We start from the raw sequence: 21,732 nt of genomic DNA, 5'->3' as shown, positions 1-21,732 counted from the left end.
GAGTGGTCTTTCCCAAAGTACAGCATCTGGACCCCTGCTGGCACACATGATAATTTTTACATGATACATAATAGTTCTTTTTATTTTTTATTTTTTGAGATGGAATTTCACTCTTGTCGCCCAGGCTGGAGTGCAGTGGCACAATCTTGGCTCACTGCAACCTCCACCTCCTGGGTTCAAGCGATTCTCATACCTAAGCCTCCCGAGTAGCTGGGACTACAGGCGCCCACCACCACACCTGGCTAACTTTTGTATTTTTAGTAGAGATGGGGGTTCACCATGTGGGTTAGGCTGGTCTCGAACTCCTGACCTCAGGTGATCACGCCTTGGCCTCCCAAAGTGCTAGAATTGCAGGAGTGAGCCACCAGCCATTTCTTTTTATTTTACTGGCGTTAGAAAAATCGAAACCTACCAAATGAATGATGTTATGGATGCTTTTTCTTATGGCAGTTAAGATTTGTTTTAAGTTAGTGATTTAAAATAAATTTAAAGAAAAATACTGAGTAAATATTAGTACATAGAGTACTCATATAACAAATGTCAAAAATCCATCATATTTGTGAAACCCTAATGTATAGGATTAAAAGCACATACATCTTCTAAATCCAGTGTACAGATCCTTCACATCATCAGCCCTGATTGACTTTTCGACCTCACCCCCTCTAGCTGCCATCAATTGTGCTGTAACTCATGCCACTAATCAACAGGTTCTTCCATGTGACTTCTCCTAACTCCTTTCAGTCTATTCGTTACACAGCACCCCAAGGGAGGCTGTTAAAAAGTAAGTCAAGGCTGGGCGTGGTGGCTCACACCTTAATCTCAGCATTTTGGGAGGCCAAGGCAGGCGGATCACCTGAGGTCAGGAGTTCAAGACCAGCCTCGCCAACATGGTGAAACCTTGTCTCTACTAAAATACAAAAATTAGCTGGGTGTGGTGGCACACACCTGTAATCCTAGCTACTCAGGAAGCTGAAGCAGGAGAATCACTTGAACCCAGGAGGCAGAGGTTGCAGTGAGCCGAGACTGCACCACTGTACTCCAGCCTGGGTGAACAGAATGAGACTCTGTCTCAAAAAAAAAAAAAAAGGTAAGTCAAATCAGGTCATTACCCCCGCTCAAAACTAAAAACTGTCCAGTCACCATTTTTTTGTTTTTTTGTTTTTTTAATTTCTAGGAGATGCATGGTTAACTATCAGGGGTGACATGCCACTAGATCTGCAATTTAACTTAAAATGGTTCAGAGAAGGCTGGATGCGGTGGTTCACGCCTGTAATCCCAGCACTTTGGGAGGTAAGGAGGAAGGATCACTTGCGCCCAGGAGTTTCAAACTAGCCTGGGCAATCTAGTGAGACCCTGTCTCTACAAAAATTTTTAAAAATTAGCCAGGCACAGTGTCGTGCACCTGCAGTCCCAGCTACTAGGGAGGCTGAGTCAGAAGGATCCCTTGAGCACAAGAGTTCAAAGCTGCAATGAGCTGTTATTGAGCCACCGTACTCAGCCTGGGAGACAGAGCAAGACCCTGTCTCCAAAAAAAAAAAAAAAAAAAAGATATATAGGCTAGGTGTGATGGCTCACACCTGTAATCCCAGCACTTTGGGAGGCCAAGGCAAGTGGATCATTTGAGGTCAGGAGTTTGAGACCAGCCTGGCCAATGTGGTGAAACGCTGTCTTTACTAAAAATATAAAAATTAGCTACTCAGGAGGCTGAGACATGAGAATCGCTTGAACCCAGGAGGTGGAGTTTGCAGTGTGATGAGATCATGCCACTGCACTCCAGCCTGGGCGACAGAGCAAGACTCTGTCTCAAAAAAAAGGAAGAATGAGAAAGCACCTTATGTCATGACATGACACAAACTTCAACATATAAAGTGGCCGGGCACAGTGGCTCACACCTGTAATCCCAGCAACTAGGGAGACTGAGGTGGGAGGATCACTTGAGGCCAGAAGTTGGAGATCAGCCTGAACAACACAGCAAGACCCCATCTCTAAAAAAATAAATAAATAAGTTTGAGGCTGCAATGAGCTATGATTGTACCACTTCACTCTCAGCCTGGGTGACAAAGCAGAATCCCATCTCTAAAAATAAAAATAGAAAATAAAAATAAATAGTCCAGAGAACAGAATATGCATACACACAGAGATACAGATAAACCAAATATGGTAAAATGTCAGCAATTGATGAATCTAAGAAGTGGGTATATGCATGTATTTTCTCTGTAATTTTCTTTAAACTTTTTTTATATTTGGAAAATTTTATAATAAAAAGTTGTGAGGAAAATAAGATGGTTTAATTGACAGAAGGATGGATACATTAATTAATACATGATAAAATTAATACAGTAGGTTATAAATAGTTGAATGTAGATTACTGTGTAACTTTTAAAACTTTTTTGTATATTTGAAAATGTTTGGCCCAGCATGGTGGCTCACGCCTGTAGTCCCAGCACTTTGGGAGGCCAAGGTGGGTGGATCACCTGAGGTCATGAATTCGAGACCAGCCGGACCAACATGGAGAAACCCCGTCTCTATTAAAAATACAAAATTAGCCAGATGTGGTGGCGCATGCCTGTAATCCCACCTACTCAGGAGGCTGAGGCAGGAGAATTGCTTGAACCTGGGAGGCAGAGGTTGCGGCGAGCCAAGATCGCGCCATTGCACTCCAGCCTGGGCAACAAAAGCGAAACTCGGTCTCAAAAAAAAGAAAAGAAAAGAAAATGTTCATAAATAAAAGAATGGAGGAAAAGTTGTAAGAAAAACTTAAAAAAAAAATCTGGCTTGGTGCAGTGGCTCACACCTGTAATCCCAGCACTTTGGGAGGCTGAGGTGGGCAGATTACCTCATCTGAGGTCACGAGTTTGAGATCAGCCTGGCCAACATGGCGAAACCCCATCTCTACTAAAAATTTAAAAATTAGCTGGGTGTGGTGGCAGGCACCTGTAATTCCAGCTATTTGGGAGGCTGAGGCAAGAGAATCTCTTGAACCCGGGAGGCAGAGGTTGTACAGAGCTGAGATCACACCACTGCACTCCAACCTGGGTGACAGTGCAAGACTCTGTCTCAAAAACAAACAATATCCTTTTCTATGTAGAAAACCCAAAATAATAAACAAAAAAAACTTTCTCCTGGAACTAATAAGCAATTATAACAAGGTTGCAAAATACAAGATTAACATACAAAAGTCAATCTATTTCTTATATGCAAGCCATAAACAAGTAGATTTTAAAGTAAAAACACAATACCATTTACATTAGCACCCTCCAATGAAATAGTTCAGTATAAGTCTAACAAAATAAGTACAAGATCCATATAAGGAAAGCTACAAATTCTAATTAAAGAAATCAGCCTGGGCATGGCTCATGCTTGTAATCCCAGTGCTTTGGGAGGCTCAGGTGGGAGGAACACTTGAGGCCAGGAGTCTGAGACCAGCCTCGGCAACATAGCAAGACCCCATCTCTAAAAAAAGTTTAGCTGGGCATGGTGGTGCACACCTGTGGTCCCAGCTACTTGGGAGGCTGAGATGGGAGGATCACTTGAGCCCAGGAGCTTGAGGTTGCAGTAAGCTATGATCATACCAGTGCACTCCAGTGTGGGCAATAGAATGAGGCCCTATCTCTAAAAATCAATCAATCAATCAATCAAAGAAATCAGGCCAGGCGCAATGGCTCACGCCTGTAATCCCAGCACTTTGGGAGGCCAAGGCGGGTGGATCATGAGGTCAGGAGTTCGAAACCAGCCTGGCCAAGATGGTGAAACCCCATCTCTACTAAAAATACAAAAATTAGCCAGGTGTGGTGGCGCATGCCTGTAGTCCCAGCTACTTGGGAGGCTGAGGCAGGAGAATTGCTTGAACCCGGGAGGCAGAGGTTGCGGTGAGCCGAGATCATGCCATTGCACCCCGGCCTGGGTGACAAGAGTGAAACTCCGTCTAAAAAAAAAAAAAAAAAAAAATCAAAGAAATCAAAGAAGATCAAAATAAATGGAAAGATAATCCATGTTCGTGGATAAGAAGACTCAATATTCTAATGTATCAGCTCTTCTTTGATCTATATATTCAATGCAATCCCTGTCAAAATCCCCATAAGTTATTTTTTGGATACTGACAAATTTGTTCTACAGTTTATATGGAGAGGCAAAAGACCCAGAATAGCCAAGACAATATGGAAAGAAAAGAACAAAGTCAGAAGACTGACACCACCCAACTTCAACACTTACTATAAAGCTACAGTAATCAAGAAGTGTGGTGTTGATGAAAGAATAGAACAATAGGACTATTTAGTTCTATTGTTCAAAATAGACCCATAAAAATATAGTCAACTGATCTTCGACAAAGGAGCAAAGGCAATACAATTAGGAAAGATAGTCTCCAACAAAGAGTGCAGGAATAATGAATATCCACATGCCAAAAAAATGAATCTAGACCCAAACCATATACCCTTCACAAAAATTAAGTCAAAATGGATTACAGACCTAAACATAAAATGCAAAACTAGAAAACTCCTAGAAAATAACACAGGAGAAAATCTAGGTGACCTTGGGGATGTTGATGGCTTTTTAGATACAGCAGCACAAAAGGCATGGTCAATGAAAGAAAGAACTGATAAGCTAAACTTAAAAAAACTGCTGCTCTGTGAAAGATACTGTCAAGAGAATGAGAAGACAAGCCACAGATGGGAAAAACTATTCGCAAAAGCAGGATCTGATAAAGGACTATTATCCAAAATATACTAAAAATTCTTAAAGTTCAACAATAAGAAAACAAACAACTTGGTTTAAAAAAGGGCAAAAGACCTGAATAGACACCTTACCAAAGAAGATATACAGATAGCAAATAAGTATATGAAAAGATGCTCATATGTCATCAGGGAATTACAAATTTAAAACAATGACATACCACTACACACCTATTAGATAGGCCCAAACCCAAAAGATTGACAACATCAAATACTGGCATAAATATGGAGCAACAGTAACTCTCGTGCATTGATGGTGGGAATGCAAAATAGTATAGCCACTTTGGAAGACAGTTTGGCAGTTTCCTACCAAAGTAAACATACTTTTACCATGTGATCCAGCCATCATGCTCCTTGGCATTTACCTAAATGAAATGAAATCTTATGTCTACACAAAAACCTGTACATAGATATTTACAGCAGATTTATTTCATAACTGCCAAAATTTGGAAGCAACCAAGATGCTCTTCAGTAGGTGAATGGATAAACTGTGGGTCATCCAGACAATGGATATTATTCATCACTAAAAAGAAATGAGCTATCAAGGCATAAAAAGACCTACCAGAAACTTAAATTGCATATTATTAAGTGCAAGAAGCCTATATGAAAAGATAACATACTATATGATTTCAACTAGATAACATTTTAGAAAAGGCAAAACTATGGAGACAGTAAAAAGATCACTGGTTGCCAGGGGTCAGTGTGGAGGGAAGGATGAATAGGTAGAGCACAGGGGATATTTTGGGCAGTGAAACTATTCCTTATGATACTACAATCATAGATGCATGTCATTGTACATTTGCCCAAACCCACAGAATGCACAACACAAAGAATGAACCATAATGTGAACTATGGAATTTGGGTTCTAATAATGTGTCAGTGTAGGTTCTTCGACTGTAACAAAGGTAACACTCTGGTGGGGGATGGTGACAATGGGGGAGGCTGTGCATGTGCGGGGACGGGGTATATGGAAACTGTATACTTTCTGCTCAATTTCATTGTGAATCTAAAACTGCTTTGAAAAACAAAGTCTATTAAGTCAGTCAGTTAATCCTTCACTATTTCACCATCTCCTTCACCTTACGGTGAAATCAAAGTAACAAACAGGGCTGCAAGGCCCTATGCAATCTGGCCTCCTTCCCCATTCCTGCCTCCCTCCCTCCTGCTTACTTTGCTCCAGCCATGCTGGCCTCCTTGCCAGCTAGAATGCCAGGCACACTGCACCTCTGGGCCTTTGCACTTGCTGTGCTTTCTCCCAGGAACATTCTTCCCTGAGAGAGCCTCCCTGGTTCCCTGCCATCTTCCTTCAGGTCTTTATTCAAATGTCACCTTCTTCGTGAGGTCTTCCCCATCACTCTAATTAAAAATGCAGCTTTAGCTGTGCACAGTGGCTCACACCTGTAATCCTAGTGCTTTGGGAGGCCAAGGCAGGAGGATCGCTTGAGTCCAGGAGTTCAAGACAAGCCTGGGCAACACAGCAAGACCACGCCTCTCCTGAAAACTTTTAAAAATTAGCAGGGCATGGAGGCACGTGCCTGTAGTCCCAGCTGCTTAGGAGGCTGAGGCAGGAGATCACTTCAGCCTGGAAGTTCAAGGCTGCAGTGAGCTATGATCACACTACTACACACCAGCCTGGGCGACAAGAGTGAGACCCTGTCTCTAAATTTAAAAAAAAAAAAAAAATGCAGCTTCCCCCAACCCTTCCTATTTTCTTTCTTGCTTTATTTCTTACCAGAGAGTTCATAATCATCTAACATACTATATATTTTACTTATTTCATTTCTTGGTCTGCCTCCCTCCCATTAGAATGTAAGCTCTGTGAGGGCAGAGATTTTTGCTGTTTTGTTTACTGCTACGCCTCACTGCCATATCACAGAGCTCAGCACTTGGTAGGATCTCAATATTTATTGGATGAATAAACGAATAGCTTATGGCAAGTTCACACATGCTTCCAAATATTTGCTGTGCTGTTTTCTTTACTTGGAATGACATTCCTCCATGTTCAGGAGAAAAATCCCACTCAGCCTCCAAAACTCAGCTGAAGAAACCCTCTTCTGTGAAGTACACTCTGACCGTAGGCAGACCAGGTAGGAATCTCTTCTCTGAATTACTGCAGTCCAATTATACTTCTGGTGGTCCTTTATCACAGTTTTGTGTAATCTGTATGGCCCCTTAGAAGGTTTGTATTCATCCTGTATTCAAAGGACCTTTGTACCTGGACTATAATCGCAGGCACTCAAAAGCATTTGTGAAATGAAATAGTAAATGAATGAATAACTCAGATAAAGTAATTAATATGTAGCTTAGTGTGAAGACAGTATGTACATAATTTAAAGAAGATACTTAAAGATACTCCTATGAAAGTCCATTTGATACTAATACTTTTTATTATACCTTACTCAAGATACAAGTTAGTGACTAATAATATACAAAGGTCAAGATAATTGCTTAGTAATTAATGTAAAGGGCTGTGTTTGCTTTCATGTTTCTTTTACATTATTTCAAGAGCTTTTTTTTTTTTTTTTTTTTTTTTTTTTACTTTACCTGCTATTTGTGTTTCCATATTCATACTGGTTTAGCCTAGAGAGTATCACCATGGGCGCTGAAGACTGGGCAGATTTGGTAAACAAAGCATTAATGCCAAAACCACTGAAGGAAGGGGTGACCTGGAACAGACAAAAATAGCATGGGTATGTATCACATACGAATTACGTGTGTGTGTGTATATATATACACATATATACAATTTGAATCAGGAATCTCTTTGTGTATGAAGTCTTCCTTAATCCTAAGTAGACAACAATAAAAATAGTATAGTATTATAAAATATTAACCTTTTAGTTATAAAGGATTATAAAACTAGAAAAACCTAACTGTTTTTAATTTTTTTTTTATTTTACTTTAAGTTCTGGGATACATGTGCTGAACATGCAGGTTTGTTATGCAGGTATACATGTGCCATGGTGGGAAAAACTTAACTCTTTTTTTTTTTTTTTTTTTTTTAGAGACAGGGTCTTGCCATGTTGCCCAGGTTGGTCTTGAACTCTTGGCCTCAAGCCATCCTCCCAACTTGGCCTCCCAAAAGTACTGGGATTATAGTCATGAGCCACGGCGCCCAGCCAGAACCTAACTTTTTTTTTTTTTTTAAGACAGGGTCTCACTCTGTCTCTCAGGCTGGAGTGCAGTAGCACAATCTCAGCTTGCTGCAGCCTTGAACTTCCAGGCCCAAGCGATCCTCCCACCTCAGCCTCAGCTGGGACTGCTGGCATGCACCACCATGCCTGGCTAATTTTTGTATTTTGGGGGGGGATGGGGTCTCTCTATGTTTCCCAGGCTGGTCTCGATCTCCTGGACTCAAACGATCCTCCCACCCTGGCCTCCCAAAGTGTTGGGATTATAGGTGTGAGACACCATACCTAGCAGAACCTAACTCTTAGATGAAGAAACTAAGATCCAAAGGGAAGACACAGCTCACCTCTTACAGGCCTATGCAGTGAACGCTATTTGTGCCCTGTACTCTGTTATGGGCTCTTATTATTTCATCTAAATCCCATGACAATCCCATGAGTGAGATATTACCAGCTCTGTTTTAGAGATGGGAAAGCAGATTAACTCATCCACAGTCACACAGCTAGTAAATGGTAAAACTGGGATTCATGCCTAAGTTTTTTTTGACCAAGTTTTATTAAGGACTACTTTAATGTATTCCTGATAAGAATCCTCCATATAACTTTTTTAAATAATCAGGTCACATAAAATAAATCAAGTGCATTGACTGAATAAACTGAAATCTTGTCACATTTCAACTAATGATGGAAACCTTGCAACTCAGGAGGAGAAAAAAGAAAACAGGAAGGAGAAAAAAGAAGAAAGGGAGGGAAAAAAATAAAAGAGAGGCAAGGTCTGAGAATTAGAGGAAATTTAATTTGATGGTAAGAGCTTGGGTTTGATTGTCTGTTCTTCAGTCTGCTGGTTACATTAACCAGAACATTGGGAACATTAATTTCTGCAAGGTCTTAGTTTCTTGAAAATGGGGATAACTTTGATTGTCTGACAATACAATTGCTGTCTGTCTCCCCAACTAGACTATAAGTACCACAAGGACAGAGGCTATGTCCGGTTTTGCTCACTGGTTTTTGTCTTCTCTGACATGATTAGTGAGACAGTTGGCTCAAGCAAAAAAATCATTTTTAAAAGAAGAGACAGTAACCATTCCATTTTAACTTAACTATACTCATTCATAAATCTTTTCTTTGGGTTTTTCGCTGAGTATACGTCCACTGATGAAAGTGCTGGGCCGGCTGGGCGCGGTGGCTCACGCCTGTAATCCCAGCACTTTGGGAGGCTGAGGCGGGTGGATCACGAGGTCAGGAGATCGAGAACATCCTGGCTAACATGGTAAAACCCCATCTCTACTAAAAATACAAAAAATTAGCCGGGCGTGGTGGCAGGCACCTGTAGTCCCAGCTACTCGGGAGGCTGAGGCAGGAGAATGGTGTGAACCCAGGAGGCGGAGCTTGCGGTGAGCCGAGATCGTGCCCCTGCACTCCAGCCTGGGCCACAGAGCAAGACTCCATCTCAAAAAAGAAAAAAAAGAAAAAAAAAAGAAAGTGCTGTGCCATCTTTCTTGTATAAACAGGATCCATATTACATGATAGACAGTTTCTACTGTCAATTATAAAGAGAACCTCAAGTCACTTATGAAGCAAACTCAGTACAAAATATCTTTAGACTTCTTTGACTTTCCTCTCAAAACATTTAGTTTCCACTGTATCAAACATGATAGTAATTGTTTACAACTCAATTTTTTTCTCTTCTCCTTCTCCTTCTTCTTTTGTATGTTGCCTAGGCTGGTCTCAAACTTCTGGCCTTGAGCAATCCTCCTGTCTCAGCCTCTCAAAGTGCTGGGATTACAGGCATGAGCCACAATGCTTGACCCTACAACTCAATATCGAGTCTTCCTAAAGCATTCAACTTAATTTTCATAAAAGTAACTTTCATTTCATGTATATATTTCCTGTTTATAAAATATAAGTACAATTAAATTTTGCAATTGCAGTAACAAGTACGTCTGACATTAAGAGATTTGAATTAAAAAACACTGACCCTTGGTAATGATACACTGAATCATGGGAGTAGAAAACTACAGGTGTCCTCAAGAGTAGCCATTTGGTCACAAACCTACTGCGCACATGTGAATAAGTACATTTTAGAGCCATGGTCTCCAACCATTTTGGCACCAGGGACCAGTTTCATGGAAGACAATTTTTCCACGGACCAGGGGGGTTGGTTTTGAGATGATTCAAGTGCATTACATTTATTATGCACTTTATTTCTAATATTATTACAGACCGGTACTGGCCTGTAGCCTAGAGGTTGGAGACCCCTGTTTTAGAGAGAAGGAAGAGCATCAGATAACTTGGAGAGTTCATTACAAGACCCACTGTATTGAATCCTCAGCATTTACCACATTGCCTGACACAAAAGAATAAATCGATAAATATTTGTCAAGTCCATAATATCTACCACTCAAGGCTGCTGCAAGACCTGAATGAGCAAACAGTCATACAAGCTCATTTGGACATTGGCATTTGGTAAATGTTAATGCCTTTCCCTTTCTCACTGTTCAAGACATTTTATTTATTTGTAACCTATCTAATTCAAAAGGAATTTGAAAGGTGAAAAATGTTTACTGAAGTTGTTGCTTGTTTATGTATTCATTCAACAGAAGGAGTTTTGAGCCAGTCAGTTTTCCAAGTACAAAGGAGACAAAAGTGAAGATAGCGCCCTGGACTGTAAGGAGCTCACCACCTTGCCTATCACCCCAAATATGAACTTAGCAACAAAACTCTGCAACAGGAAAGGAATTAGAGAAATCCAGGTAGCTGGCAAATCTTTCCTCAATTTAATTTGCATTAAAAATAAAAGAGGGGGCTGGGCGCAGTGGTTCACATCCATAATCCCAGCACTTTTGGGAGGCCAAGCAGAAGGATCGATTGAGACCAGGAGTTCAGGACTAGCCTTGGCAACATAGCAAGATCCTCATCTCTACAACATATATATATATTTAAAAATTAGCTGGGCCTGGTAGTGTGCACCTATATAGTCCTAGCTACTCAGGAGACTGAGGCAGCAGGATCCCCTGAGCCCAGGAGTTTGAGGCTGAAATGAGCTATGATCACACCACCACACTTCAGCCTGAGCAACAGAGCAAGACCCTGTCTTGAAAACAAACAAACAAAAGAGGCTTTGCAGCATAAATGTTTTGACAGAACTAATAAAGAATGTGCCTCTGTCTGGCCGGGCGCAGTAGCTCATGCCTGTAATCCCAGCACTTTGGGAGGCCAAGGTGGGTGGATCATCAGGTCAGGAGTTTGAGACCAGCCTGACCAACATGATGAAACCCCGTCTCTACTAAAAATACAAAAAAATTAGCCAGGCGTGGTAGCACGTGCCTGTAATCCCAGCTACTCAATCGCTTGAACCTGGGAGGCAGAGGTGGCAGTGAGCCAAGATTGCACCACTGTACTCCAGCCTGGGCGACAGAGCAAGACTCCATCTAAAAGAAAAAAAAAAGAATGTGCCTCTGTCTTAAAATAATACATTTCTCTCTAATCTGCAAAATAGGACACGTATGAGAAAATATTTGCCAATCAAATACATTTTATAGCTGATCTAAAGTGCTTACAATCATACCAAAGAACAGAACCTCTCATCATCAGCTTAGGCTTTTTCAACTAAGAAAGGATAAGATGGACCTTGATTTTTAATTTTAATTCTTGGAATGTCACAGAGTAAAGGTCATTTTACCTAATCGTCCCATGTAATAAGGCATATTGCCATATGTAGAACATACAGCTAACTGAGATTTCACTTTGCTTTCTGATATTTAACCCTGTTGTAATATTGGCTATGTGAACCTGAGAAATGAAAAACTGTGATGTCGTTTTAGAAATGGGGAAAAGTTGCCCAGGGCAAACAAGCATGAATATATCTGATTATATTCTGTCCCCTGGTTCCTAGCAATGCCTCTTATGATTGTCTTTCAGATATGTGATTTGTAGTGGCAATATAACTGAGATATGGAGACTCTGATAGGTCCTGCCTACATGTGATATTTTTGTAGCTAACATTTGAAAAAGTATACTTACTGCTGATTAAACTTTAGTAAATCTGCATCAACCATGTCAGCTAGTGGCAGGGTAAACAAGGAAACCGAAGCTCACACGATAACCCTAGAAAAAAATGTTAAAACACATATGAAAATTTTACAACTAGGAGGCACAGCTTTTGTTAAAAAAGAACAAAATGAAAGTTGACATTTGATTTGCAAGAAGATAAAAGGAAATGATATACTATAAAAGTAAAGCTATATTAGGCATACCCTTCTATCCTCCCAAATATTATATATCTATGAATATATAATTCTCTTTTAAAAGTGAAATAACTACTTTCACTTGGGAATTTTAAAAATGATTTTTATGCTTCTTCCTCATTCCAAATGACTAAACTCATTTAATCTGCTTAAATTATTAATAGATTCTAAAGGACAGGATGTGCCAGGGAAATTAATCACACAGACATCTTTCTCTTGATATCAGAAATAGGATACATTAAGAACTGAGAAAGGGCATATAGCATTTTAATTATGATAGAAGAATAAAAATGAGGGGGATGGTTTAAGTGAAGAAAAAGCAAACAAAAATTTTCATTCTAAAAATTACTATAAAATATCATTTTACATATTATACAGCCAGGGCCACCCTTACAGACTTATAGAATAGTTATCTGCATGGGGTTCTAATGTCTTGAAGTTTCATAGGGATTCTATCATTCGAGTCAATTATTACAGTCTCCACTACCAGTTTGTTCAAAATGCAAATATGTCTTCATGAAAATTTTCTCAAGTTGTTCCAGCAGGGACCTGGAATAGAATGTATTAATTCATTCACTCAAAATGAGTGGCTCATGCCTGTAATCCTACACTTTGGGAGGACGAGGTGGGTGGATCACTTGAAGTCAGGAGTTTAAGACCAGCCTGGCCAACATGGTGAAACCCCATCTCTACTAAAAATACAAAAATTAGCCAGGCATGGTGGCTGGTGCCTGTAGTCCCAGCTACTCGGGAGGCTGAGGCAGGAGAATTGCTTGAACCTGGGAGGTGGAGGTTGCAGTGAGCCGAGATCACGCCACTGCACTCCTGGACAACAGAGTGAGACTCCATCTCAAATAAAACAAAAAACAAAAACAAAAACATTATCTTTTCTTTTCTTTTTTGAGACAGGGACTCACTCTGTTGTCCAGGCTGGAGTGCAGTAGCATGATTTCAGCTCACTGCAGCCTCCACCTGTTGGGCTCAGGTGATCCTCCCACTTCAGCCTCCTGAATATCTGAGACTACAGGAGTGCACCACCACACCTGGCTAAATTTTTATTTTGTGTAGAGACAGGGTTTTGCCATGTTTCCCAGGCTGGTCTTGAACTCCTGGGCTCAAGTGATCCTCCCACCTCAGCTTCCCAAAGTGCTGGAAGTATAGGCATGAGCCACTGTGCCTGGCCCAAAACACATTTTCTAAGGACCAACTATTTGCAGGAACTGCAGTAGGTAATGGGCCGCAGTGGTAAGAGACTAGACCCTATTCACAATAAACTCAATCCAGTGGGGACTACAGATAGTCGCAGGTAGAGGAAAAGCACCACAGCAGAAGTAAGCATAGGGCACTGGAGTCATATAGGAGGGCCACCTAATCCAGATGAGGAAATCAGGGAAGGCTTCCCAGAGAAGCACATGCCCGAACTGTGGCCTAAGACACGTGAGGACAGGGCCAAGCAAGAAATGGGGAAGAGCTTTCCAGGCACAGGAAACTGCATCTTCTAGACACAGAGGTGTCTGAACCAGGAACTGCAAAGTATTTCTGTATGGCAGAGAGTACAGTGTAAGTTGAGGAGTAACAAGAAATGAAGATGAAGGCTGGGCACAGTGGCTCACACCTGTAATCCCAGCACTTTGGGATGCCAAGGTGAGCAGATCGCTTGAGCCCAGGAGTTCAACACCAGCCTGGGCAACATGGCAAAAACCCATCTCTACAAAAAATAAAAATTAAGCTGGGCATGGTAGTGCACATCTGTAGTCCCAGCTATTTAGGAGGATGAGGTGGGAGGATCACCTGAGCCTGGGAGGTGGAGGTTAGAGTGGGCCATATTTGTGCCACTGTACTCTAGCCTGGGCAACAGAGCAAGACCCTGTCTCAGAAAAAAAAAAAAAAGAAATGAAGACGAAAAGATAAAGAGGGACTATATAACACGACATCATAATGTCATCATTTCGAAATACCCTGAAAGCAATAAGAAGCCACTTAAGATTATTAAAGGTACTTGGGAGACTGAGGTAGGAGAATGGTGTGAACCCGGGAGGCGGAGCTTGCAGTGAGCCAAGATCGTGCCACTGCACTCCAGCCTGGGCGACAGAGTGAGATTCCATCTCAAAAAAAAAAAAAAGATTATTAAGCAAAGGAAGAGCATGTTATTCTAGAAGCAATATGAGAGAGGGAGTTGGAGAGACTGGAGACTATAAACTAGGGGATCATATGGGAAGACTGTATCCTGTTCCATGTAAGAAATGAGCTATAGGAATGTCAGTGGAACTGAGAAGAGATGGATTCAGGGCACATTAGGGAGATAAAACTGCTAACAATTAACAGTGTGTTGGACCTAGGTGTCAAAGAAGAGAGAAAAGGCAAAGACAACTTCTCGGTCTCTGACTTGGGCAACCAGATAGATGGCAAAGCCATTTCCCGAGATGGCAAATAATGGCAAAAGAGCAGATTTGGCAGCAAGATCTTTGATTTGGACCTGCAGAATTTGACATGCCTGTGATGGAGGCAAAGTGGGTGCTTGGGGGAGGAGGAGAGGTTGCAGAAATAGGAGGAAGAGTTGAAGGAGAAATAGAAGCTCAGTGTCTTTTATACGTGGCAGCAGTATTTACTAAATATATTTTTGAGACAGGGTCTCACTCTTGTCACCTAGGCTGGATGGAGTGCAGTGGTGCAGTCATAGCTCACTATGACTTGAATTCGTGGGCTCAAGTATGATCCTCCTGCCTCAGCCATTAGAGTAGCTAGGACTACAGGCATGTGCCACCAAAAATTTTTTAATTTTTTATAGAGATGCGGTCTTACTCTGTTGCCCAGGCTAGTCTCAAACTCTTGGCCTTAAGCAATCCTCCAACCTCAGCCTTCCAAGTAAATTTTTTAATAGGTTAAAAAAAAGTAAGTTTACTACAAAATTTAATGTATGAAATTCCTTCATAAAACAAGCCGTTAACATTCAGACAATTTGTCAAAAAAGTATAATGACCTTGCCTAGAAATGAATATTAAACTCAGTCCGGATCAAAAATGTGTCACTGCTTGAAAGGGCAAATGGTAAAATTTAGTGTAATTTTGAGACTGGAACCAGCATTTACTTACATGATAATAGTGAGATAAAGAGCCAAACAGTAATAGTATTGCTTTCCCAGGAGTAACATTACAATGGAGGCTGTTCCTTCTACATAGAAAGAAATTAAGATGATCTTATAGTAATCAAACTTTTTCAGCCAGGACTGACTGATAAGTACAAGGCACTGAAATGGAAACAGAATGGCATTGTGTTAAGATGGAACTCCACGCATTATTAAGCTTACTTACTCTTGCTGATGACAAAATAAACATTCTTATTGCAAAATAAATTGCTGGCCAGGTGTGGTGGCTCATGCCTATAATCCCAACACTTTGGAAGGCCAAGGTAGAAGGATCACTTGAGCCCAGGAGTTCATGACCAGCCTGGGCAACATGGTGAAATTCTATCTCTACAAATAATACAAAAATTAGCTAGGTGTGGTGATGTACAGCTGTAGTCCCAGCTACTAGGGAGGCTCAGGTTGGAGGACTGCTTCAGCCCAGGAGGTTGAGGCTATAATGATCTATGATCACACCCACTGCACCCCAACCTGAGTGACAGAGCAAGACCCTGTCTCAAAAAATATGTAATAAATAAATAAATTTGCTTCTGAATTATAGTGTCAATTGAAACACACAATTAAAACTATCTTGCTTAGAAATGCCATTATTATCCATATATACCAAAAATTGATTATGAATGGTAACTTTTTTTTTTTTTTTGAGACAGAGTCTCAAATCTGTCATCCAGGTTGAAGTGCAGTGGCATGATCTTGGCTTACTGCAACCTTTGCCTCCCAGGTTCAAGCAATTCTCATGCCTCAGCATCCTGAATAGCTGGGATGACAGGCAAGCACCACTGTGCCTGGCTAACTTTTGTATTTTTAGTAGAGACAGTGTTTCACCATGTTAGCCAGGCTGGTCTCAAACTCTTGGGCTCAAGTGATCTGTCTGCCTCGGCCTCCCAAAATGTTAGGATTATAGGCTTGAGCCACCACATCTTGCCTGAAATGTACTTTTTACCCTAAAATCAAGCATCAGAGGTAAACAAGAGTTAGCATTCCTTGCTAACTGTGCCCTGCCTAACTTTATATGTTTTTATCATTATAACAGATTCATTTTAAGAGCTCAGACTTAGGGTTTTTGCATTTCCTGCTATCAGTGAAAAAGTTCATTGTTCTAGACTGAAAAGTTTATGCTAAATATACATATGTACATTAACAAAGATCAGAAGATACTCTTTGTTTTCAATAAAAAAGCACACATTGTTTATCCCTGAAAAGTTTTCACTAACCAAAAGTATGTGCATTATAGTTAGAAGAGAATTTTGGATGTAAGTAGAATACAGATGTTCTTTTACCCTGACTGACTTTTTGACTGACTTTTCTACTTTCAAGGAACAAGAGTTCATTTTCTGGATACTAAAAAACAATGGATCAGTGATTGATGTGGTCCAAGGCATTTCTTAGATTTCTGTAAGAGGAAGTATATAAAACACCCCAACAAGTCCAATTATGTTCTTAAATATTATTATAATATTATAAAGGAACACATTTCCACATATTGAAATGCAGCTGCTGTTTCTCCATCTCTAGTACATAAACATACAAAATACAAGAAGTTAATAATGTAAGAAATATGTGGTAGAGTGGAATGTGCAAGATTTTTTTTAGAGACAAGGTCTTACTATGCTGCCCAGCCTGGTCTCAAATTTCTGGGCTCAAGCAATCATCCCAAGTAGCTGACCACAGGCATGCACCACCATGTCTGGCTAAAAAGTGAAAGATTTTGAAATCAGATGTCCCTAGGTTTAAATTCCAGCTTTGCCACTTTTACCAGCTATTTCTTCACAGACAAGTTACTTTACCTAAGAGGCATTTCCCCCACCAAGACAAACTTTCTCTCTCTCTCTCTCTCTCTCACTCTTGCTCTCTTCCATTTCTCTTCTCTTACCTAGCGCCATACTCAACATATAAGGCACTTAATAATTGGTAGTTATTTTTCTTGTGTCCAATATATAAAAAGATATAAGCCAATGATGAGTAGTATCACAAAAATCATGAAAGAAAAGAGAAAGACTGCCTTTTTTTTTTTTTTTAAACTAAAATAAAGCCTTCTACAGATGAAAGATTTTGGCTCCCCATTCAACAGTGTGTTCCAACATAAGTGTTGGCAAACCTGTGGCAAAGGAGCCTACATCAAGACAGAGGGATAAAGGCAGTGCTGTGCTCACAGTGAAAGTCTAATAGATACCTGCTGCGTTGAGTTGGCTGTACATAATAAGAGCTAACATTTCTAGAGGGTTTATTTTGTGCCAGGAACTGTTTTAAGTACTTTGGATGTTTTAATTCATTTAACCCTCATAATAATTTCCTTAGGTAGGCACTATTTTTTTGTTGTTTTTTAAGACAGGGTCTTGCTCTGTCACCCAGGCTGGAGTGCAGTGGCACAATCACGGCTCCCTGCAGCTTTGACCTCCTGGGCTCAAGCGATTTTCCCACCTCAGCCTCCCAAGTAGCTGGGACTCCAGGTGTGTGCCACTATGTCTGGCTATTTTTTTAAATTTTTTATAGAGACAGGGTCTCGCTATGTTGCCCAGGGTGGTCTTAAACTCCTGGGCTCAAGTGACCCTCCCACCTTAGCCTCCCAAAGTACTGGGAGCCATTGTGCCCAGACCAGTAGGTACTATTTTGATCCTCATTTTACAGATGAGGAAACTAAGGCACAGAGAGGTTGAGTAACTTACCTAGGATTGCACAGCTAGTAAGTGGAGAGCCAGGCTCCTCCTGGGCAGACTGCAGATCCATGCTCTTAACCCAGTTACTCCTCTGCCTCTCTGGGGAGTGTAATATGGAAGAGTGACAGACCTATACCAACAGTTATTAGGGAGACAGAGTATTTATTCATCCTTTTCTCCTTTATTCAACTCCTCAAAAAGAAAACCAGCCTGAGGGCTGGGTGCGGCGGCTCACGCCTGTAATCCCAGCACTTTGGAAGGCCGAGGCAGGTGGATCACTTGAGGTCAGTAGTTGGGAGACGAGCCTGGCCAACATGGTGAAACCCCATTTCTACTAAAAATACAAAAATTAGCCGGGCATGGTGGCACATGCCCGTAATCCCAGCTATGTGGGAGGTTGAGGCAGAATTGCTTGAATCTGGGAGGCGGAGATTGCAGTGAGCTGAGACCATGCCATTGCACTCCAGCCTGGGTGACAGAGCGAGACTGTCTCAAGAAAAAGAGAGAGAGTGAGAGAGACTGTCTCAAGAAAAAAGAGAGAGAGAGAGAAAGAAAAAGAAAGAAAAGGAAAGAAAGAAAGAGAAAGAAAGAAAGAAAGAAAGAAAGAAAGAAAAAGAAAGAAAGAAAGAGGAAGGGAGAAAGGGAGGGAGGGAGGACGGAGAGAGAAAGAGAAAATGAAAACATAGTGCTCACCCTTCATTATTTTATCCAATAAAGTGTTAAAGAGACTTAGCCAAATGAATAACAAGAACAACAGCTTCCAATGAGCTGTCATTTTTTTTTTTTTTTTTCTGAGGCAGAGTCTGTCACCCAGGCTGGAGTGCAGTGGCACCGTCTCGGCTAACTGCAACCTCCGCCTCCCAGGTTCAAGTAATTCTCTGCCTCAGCCTCCCAACTAGCTGGGATTACTGACACCCACCACCACGCCCGGCTAATTTTTTGTATTTTTAGTAGAGACAGTGTTTCACCATCTTGGCAGGCTGGTCTTGAACTCCTGACCTCATGATCCACCCACCTCAGTCTCCCAAAGTGCTGGGATTACAGGCGTGAGCCACCACGCCTGGCCAAGCTGTCATTTTTTACCACAATAATTTACACGTGTTAATTCTCTAGAAATTAAGAATAAATTTCAAGCAACTTTGGATTTTCTTTTATTTTTTGTAGAGACAGGGTTTCGCTGTGTTGCCCAGGCTGGTCCCAAACTCCTGGCTTCAAGCAATCCTCCTGCCTCAGCCTCCCAAAGTGCTGGAATTACAGGTGTTAGCCATTGGGCCAGACCTGGATTTCCATTTTATAATAATTTTTTATTGAGATCAATAGAAAGTCCTATGTTTTTGTGAGGGCTTAAGAAAAATGACTGTTAAAATCTTTTGGCTATACTTCTCTTAACAACTAGTAACCAAGAGAGACTAAGAGAAAGTATTTACTGATCATATATCTGACAAAAGACATGTGCCTAGAATATACAAATAACTCCTACAACTCAATAATATGAAGACTAATTACTCAATTTAAAAAGACACAAATTATTTTAATAAATAACCAAAAAGATATATGGATGGCAAGTAAGCATATGAAAAGATGCTCAACATCATTAGTAGTCATTAGGAAAATGTAAATCAAAAACACAGTAAGATACTACATACCGGCCAGGCGTGGTGGCTCACGCCTGTAATCCCAGCACTTTGGGAGGCCGAGGCAGGCGGATCACGAGGTCAGGTGATCGAGACCATCCTGGCTAACATGGTGAAACCCCATCTCTAATAAAAATACAAAAAATTAGCCAGGCGTGGTGGCGGGAGCCTGTAGTCTCAGCTACTCGAGAGGCTGAGGCAGGAGAATGGCATGAACCCCCGGAGGCGGAGCTTGCAGTGAGCCGAGATTGCACCATTGCACTCCAGCCTGGGCGACAGAATGAGACTCTGTCTCAAACAAAAAAAGGGAAAAAAAAGTAAAAAGAAAGGTAAACATCTACCTTCCATACAACCCAGCCATTCTACTCCTAGGTATTTACTCAAGAGCAAGAAAAGCATATAGCCATACAAAGACACAAAATGCTCATAGCTTTATTTGTAACAGCCAAAAACCAGATCCAACCCAAATGTCCATCAAGAGATGAAAGAAGGAAGTCCTGGCCAGAGCAATCAAGCAAAAGAAAGAAAGAAATTACATCCAAATAGGAAGAGAAGAAGTCAAACTATCTGTCTTTGGTGACAATATGATTCTATACATAGAAAACCCTAAAGACTCCACCAAAGGACTCCTGGAACTGATAAATGACTTCAGTAAAGTTTCAGGATACAAAATCAATGTACAAAAATCTGTGGCATTTCTTTACATGAATAATGTTCAAGCTGAGAACCAAATCAAGAATGCGATCCTATTTACAGTAGCCACAGAAAAAATTAACATACCTAGGAATTCATCTCACCAAGGAGGTGAAAGATCTCTACAAGGAGAACTATAAAACACTGCTGAAAAAAATCATATATGACACAAATGGAAAAACATTCCATGCTCATGGATTGGAAGAATCAATATTGTTACAATGTCCATACTGCCCACAGCAATCTACAGATTCAATGCTATTCCTATCAAACTACCAACATCATTTTTCACAGAGTTAGAATAAACTATTTGCAATTTCATATGGAACCAAAAAGAGCCCAAATAGCAAAGCAATCCTAAGCAAAGAGAACAAAGCCAGTGACATTACCTGACTTCAAATCGTACTATAAGGCTACGGTAACCAAAACAGCATGGTACTGGTACAAAAACAGCCATATAGACCAATGGAACAGAACAGAGAACTGAGAAGTAAAGCTGTACTCTTGCAGCCATCTGATCTTCAATAAAATCAACAAAAATAAGCAATGGGGAAAGGATTCCTTATTCAATAAATGGTGCTGGGATAGCTGGCTAGCCATATACAGAAGACTGAAACTGCACCTTTCACCACATATAAAAATTAACTCAAGATGGATTAAAGATTTGAATGTAAGACTTCAAACTATAAGAATCCTAAAAGAAAACCTAGGAAACACCATTCTGGACATCAACCTTGGGAAATAATTTATTGCTAAATCCTTAGAAGCAATTGCAACAAAAACAAAAATTGACAAGTGGGACCTAATTAAACCAAAGAGCTTATGCACAGCAAAAGAAATTATCAACAGAGTAGGCAGACAACCTATAGAATGGGAGAAAATACTTGCAACTATGCACCTGACAAAGGTCTAATATCCAGAATCTATAAGGAACCTAAGCAATTGACCAAGCAATAAACAACTGCATTAAAAAGTGGGCAAAAGACATGAACAGATACATCTCAAAAAAAGACATAAGCAGCCAATCATGAAAAAATGCTCAACATCACTAATCATCAGAGAACTGCAAATCAAAACCACAATGAGATACCATCTCACACTAATCAGAATGGCTATTGCTAAAAGTAAAAAAAAAAAAAACCAACAGACAGATAGACTGCAGAGAAAAGGGAACACTTATACGCTGTTGATGGCAATGTAAATTAGTTCAACCACTGTGGAAAGCAGTTTGGAGATTTCTCAAACTACCTAACACAGAACTACCAGTTGACCCAGCAATCCCATTACTGAGTTTATATCCAAAAGGAAATAAATTGCTCTACCAAAAAGACACATACACTCTCCTGTTCATTGTAGCACTATTTACAATAGTAAAGACATGGAATCAGCCTAGGTGCCCACCAACGGTGGACTGGGTAAACAAAATATGGCACATATACACCATGGACTATCACATAGCCATAAAAAGAATGAAATCATGTCCTTTGCAGCAACATGGATG

At 40.7% G+C, this 21,732-nt stretch overlaps 1 protein-coding gene and 1 long non-coding RNA gene across 2 annotated transcripts in view; one reads left to right on the top strand and one right to left on the bottom strand.

Moving 5' to 3' along the window:
* Nucleotides 1–21,214, top strand: part of LOC100615882 (RNA polymerase I-specific transcription initiation factor RRN3) — a 61,913-nt gene extending 40,699 nt beyond the window's left edge. The window contains exon 13 of the mRNA XM_063796843.1: nt 19,984–21,214. The gene's annotated coding sequence lies outside the window, so the exon portion shown is untranslated. The remainder of the gene's footprint in view (nt 1–19,983) is intronic.
* Nucleotides 11,882–18,034, bottom strand: LOC134808745 (uncharacterized). Its single transcript, XR_010152312.1, has 3 exons — nt 17,914–18,034; nt 15,198–15,352; nt 11,882–11,965 (listed from the first exon to the last, which is right to left on the bottom strand). It is a non-coding gene; the product is annotated as an uncharacterized LOC134808745 (long non-coding RNA).
* Nucleotides 21,215–21,732: the final 518 nt, after the last annotated feature.

This window comes from Pan troglodytes, chromosome 18 (genome assembly GCF_028858775.2).
Source record: "Pan troglodytes isolate AG18354 chromosome 18, NHGRI_mPanTro3-v2.0_pri, whole genome shotgun sequence".
NCBI lineage: Eukaryota > Metazoa > Chordata > Mammalia > Primates > Hominidae > Pan > Pan troglodytes.
The sequence above is the reverse complement of the archived record's forward strand: the minus strand, read 5'-3'. Positions and strand labels throughout refer to the sequence as shown.